At 34.9% G+C, this 5,000-nt stretch overlaps 1 long non-coding RNA gene across 2 annotated transcripts in view; it reads left to right on the top strand.

Annotated features, from left to right (window-relative positions):
• The window catches only part of LOC137626076 (uncharacterized), a 563,951-nt gene that overhangs the window by 233,076 nt on the left and 325,875 nt on the right, over window positions 1-5,000 (top strand). For both annotated transcript variants that reach the window (XR_011040977.1, XR_011040976.1), the window contains exon 3: window positions 428-512. This is a non-coding gene — a long non-coding RNA (uncharacterized lncRNA). The remainder of the gene's footprint in view (window positions 1-427; window positions 513-5,000) is intronic.

Genomic DNA, 5,000 nt, shown 5'->3' with positions numbered 1-5,000 from the left:
TATCTAAGAATGAAAAAGATAACCATTCCTAGTTTAGAATTATTTAGAAGAGGGGAAAATTATTGAATATTATTATTGGCATTATTCTTTTCTCAAATGTTTCTCAGAGAATTACGCAAGATGTATAAAAAAACACACACACACACACACACACACACACACACACACACCACCACCACCACTTCACATAGTTGACGTTTTATTCCGGTATGTTTATTTAGATCAACGTGATTGCCGGATACATGTCTTACAGTTTTGATGAATTGTCAAAATTAATTTCCAATGGTATTTTTAAAGGATGTTTTAAATGTCCTGAATAAACATGCCCTGTATTCAATAAAGACAGATGGATTAAATCTTAACAATAAGCAATTTCTTATGGCATATATTACAAATAACTTTATATCACCTTTAATTTAATTTTCAGTATCAAGTGATCGGGAACGCATTAACTGGAAGTTCGTGGATGGTATATAAACACAATTAGAATCTGGAGATAATCTGCTTAAAAGGTATGTGCTTGAGCTTCTTAAGAAGACTTTCTTCTGAATAGTACCTGTTTGTGTCCTTTTTTTTTCCTCTTGTTTCTATTTGATATGCTATTTCCTCCCTCAATTATTTTCTATAACAAACTAATCCTTATGTCTTCTTTGCTAATGGGTCTTTATAATCAATTAGTCGTAATTTATTGTCAAGCCCGTACGTTTGGTCATTTAATTTTCAAGAACCCTAATTTTATGCAACGTTTACGACTTTTTAATGTAATGCAAACGAGATTTCTCATATCAGTAAGAATATATCTAAAAATAAATTCCAGTATGTTGTGTTTGTGAAATCTCGAGCTCGTCTTTACACGAGTCATCCAACAAATCATTAAATACAATCCGACATTTGAAAGATTTATCTTATTCCACTTAGCTAAATTTTTTCGTCAAATTCAAATCCATTTTAAGGATGAATTATACAATCAATCGCTTTTCCAATATAAATTGCAATCTATGCTCTTAACTTATATGAGAATAATCATTCTCTGATCTTCAGTGATTCCTTGATGATAATGTAAAGGTTTGTCTCAGTAATTCTCTGATAATAATGTAAAGGTTCGTCTCAAAGCCGAAGATTGCTTTCTCTGTGGGTTAAATCCCTCCTTCAGTCCGATCTCTGTTTTTATATCTTGAATGATGGATAGCATTAAGGCTGGTAAGGCACTCTTGTCAAAGTGGGTCTACATTATATCCGGAATATTTAAACTTTTTTTTCATTTTACAACTTTTAAATGTGATTTCCAGCAATACTGCAGTGGGAGTTTGAAAAGGTATTTAGCTGTGGCAATTTACTAGTTAGTTTCTCCAAGCGAAAGTGTGATCTCTACAAAATTGCTTAAACACTTAAAAGGGGATTTTCTAGAAGTGTTTACCAGAGGCAGGATTTCCTCACATTTGATCATGTGAACATCTTTCGAATATTTAAATTTTCTTATCCAAACTTGAAAAATCTTTTTTTTGTTATGCGTAATGCTCACAACAATTCAAGTTTTAGTTTATTAAGAATTTAAGAGAATCTGATTGTATGTGAAGCCAGTGGAAAATATGACGAGAAAAATAGATAAATGAATCATGAATCGGTAAAGGAGATATTTTGCATAACCGAGGAAGATTAGGAAACAGTAATGAAGAGAAAAATACATAAGAAACATATGATTTTGATTAGATTTAGGTCACCGAGAGAGAAAATACTGAATGATGTTTCTGATGTCTTCAGAGATTCGAAATCTTCAACTTTCAATAAGCGCTCCTTATTTAAAACCTTCCCAAAAGGGGCGGTGCTTAGTGTCGTCAGTGCACCTCAATTAGTGTACTGTACGTACTACTTACAGAGATTGTAGCGTCCTTTCAGCCCCTAGCGGCCTTACATCCTTGATCCATATCTCCGTTCCTGCTTTCTTTCTTCATTCTTGCTCTCTAACTCCTCGAAATCTAATTCATTTTTCAAATGGATTTTTCCTCAGTGGTATATGGGTGATGAATAGCCTCCCAGGCCCCAGTGCTGAAACTTAAGATGTAATATTCCAATTCAACCTTTATGTTAAAGCTAGTCTATTAATGACAGTAAACTAATATTAACAAGAAAGATATCATGAATAGCCCCTACTGAAATGAAGAAGATGAACGCTGTCAACATGAAAATTGAAGAGAGGAAATATGTGTAAAAATTGGAGAGAGAGAGAGAGAGAGAGAGAGAGAGAGAGAGAGAGAGAGAGAGAGAGAGAGAGAGAGAGAGAGCCTTACCTTATTGCCTTATTTTTTGTTTGGGTTCCCCCAGGTCCCTCAGTGTGAGGCACCTCGTATATCCACCAGAGAGTTGCTAATGCATCTTCCGGTGTATTTTGCATCTCCCAGTCTTGGATGGTCTGGGATGCATCTTAGGTATTTATCGAGCTTATTCTTGAACACATCTACGCTCACTCCTTATATGTTTCTTAGATGAGCTGGCAACACATTAAATAGTCGCTGCATTATCGATGCTGGTGCGTAGTGGATTAATGTCTTGTGCGCCTTCCTTAGTTTTCCTGGTATATTTTTTGGCACTATTAATCTACCTCGGCTTGCTCTTTCTGATGTTTTTAGCTCCATGATGTTTTCAGTAATTCTTTCTATTTGCATCCATGCTTGTATTATCATGTAGAGTTCTCTTCTCCTTTCTAGACTGTATAGTTTTAAAATTTGCAGTCTTTCCCAGTAGTCAAGATCCTTAACTTCTTCTAATCTAGCAGTATAGGACCTTTGTACACTCTCTATTTGTGCAATATCCTTTTGGTAGTGTGGGTACCATATCACATTGCAGTACTCGAGTGTACTACGTACATAAGTTTTGTAAAGCATAATCATGTGTTCAGCTTTTCTTGTTTTAAAGTGTCTGAATAACATTCCCATTTTTGCTTTACATTTAGCCAACACTGTTTCTATTTGGTCGTTGCATAACATATTCCTTTTTAACATTACACCAAGGTCTTTAATTGCTTCCTTGTTTGTGATTGTCTCGTCATTAGGTCCCTTGTATGCATATACCATTCCTTCTCTGTTTCCATAATTCATTGATTCGAATTTATCAGAGTTAAATACCATCCTATTTATCTCCGCCCATTCATATATTTTGTTTAGATCTCTTTGTAGTGAGTTCCTATCTTCATCACAAGTAATTTCTCTACTTATTATTGTGTCATCGGCGAAACTTCTCACTACAGAGTTTTCAACATCACAGTCTATGTCTGAGATCATAATAACAAACAGAAGTGCAGCCAATACCGTACCTTGTGGCACGCCTGATATTACCTGAGCTTTATCCGATTTCTCGTCATTTGCAACCACTATCTGTTTTCTGTTCTGCTGGAATTCTTTTACCCATTTTCCTATCTTTCCCACAATATTATGCTTTCTCATTTTTTTCTTTAATACATTATGGTCTACCTTGTCAAAGGCTTTTGCAAAATCTAGATAGATCACATCTGTGTCTTTTTCATTTATCATATTTTTGTATATGTTTTCATAGTGTGCTATCAGTTGGGTTTGTGTACTTTTTCCGGGCACAAAACTGTGTTGACCGATATTAAACAAATTATTTTCAACCAAATGATCCATTATTTTCTTTTTTATTACCCTCTCATACACTTTCATGATATGTGATGTTAGACTAACAGAGAGAGAGAGAGAGAGAGATGTAAAAAATGGAGAGAAAAATTATGGAAAAAAATTAAGAGGGGAAAAAAATCTAAAAAATTAAGCTTCATCAAATTTCTTGCCCCTAACACTGGTTACCAATGTAATCAGTTCTTTGCCCCAGTATTTATGGTACCTGTAAAGGGTCGCTTGATTGCAGCCAAGGGAGATGTAACCTTCACTTTCGGGTATCGGGAAGATGTTGCTTACGTTCTTTCAAGTCCCTGAGGGAAATCTAGGATGACTCAATTTTATATATAGATTCCATAGAGTTGGAAAATATTTCCCGATCCCCTTGAAACAATTTGGAAAATTTGATTTGATTTTGCTATCATTAACTGACTTGCTTTCATTATAAGGATTTATTTACGCTAAGCAGCACCCATTAAATATATAAATTTTGAATCGTGGACTAAATGACCTCTCATCCATATCCGAATCGAAAAAGATTCGGTCGAAGCAAATATTGTTTAGCATACGACATATTTTGACATCCTCTTTAATTTTGTTTTTCTATCGTGAAATAGATTTAGCTTGAAGAAGTTTTATTGGCAAACAGCTCAGTTGTATATTGAAATATATTTTGTATCTCATAATGCAGTCCAAAGTTGCAGAATCCTTCATTTTCCACAAAAATATTTCACACAAGATTTTACCATATTGTGAGGTCAGTCTGCCAACAGATGATCAATCATTGGTCTTATGATGGATGGAGAGATATATTTACTGTATACCCATGGCCATATAATATGGCCTGAGTCACCTCAAATATATGGTTCAAATCCTCAACTATATGGTTTAAATCAAAATATGGGACCTCTTTTAGCCATGATAAACGAACGTTTATGAAAACAGAATCTCTCTCTTTTATATAAAAAAAATAGATAGGAAGCTAATATGTGGTGGCGATATTCCCGTTACCAGAAAGTGTAATAAGCGGGCAATCCCGTTACAAGATAGATAAATGATAAGGTAAAATAAATTGGATTGGGTTGTATTGGGCGTAGAAAAGGGTCCTATCTCCATGTCAGCCGAATGAAAACACAATCGATAAGTCTGGGTGGGCCCATTGGCTTTGATGCTGTGTCATTCTTAAGTAAAAAAGTGAAGGTGGGGGTAAAGAAATACTACGGGAGATTAAGGGGTATTTTCTTTTCGTATCAATTAGTCGGTATTTTTTGTGGTATCTTTCTTTGGGTGGGATTCCGGTGGCGTTGTCAATAGCTTGGAATTAGAGGTGGTTAGAGATAAATGTTTATTGAGGAGTGTTCCGATACACAATTT

This window comes from Palaemon carinicauda, chromosome 33 (assembly GCF_036898095.1).
Source record: "Palaemon carinicauda isolate YSFRI2023 chromosome 33, ASM3689809v2, whole genome shotgun sequence".
NCBI classification, from domain to species: domain Eukaryota; kingdom Metazoa; phylum Arthropoda; class Malacostraca; order Decapoda; family Palaemonidae; genus Palaemon; species Palaemon carinicauda.
This window is presented reverse-complemented; position numbering and strand designations above follow the sequence as displayed.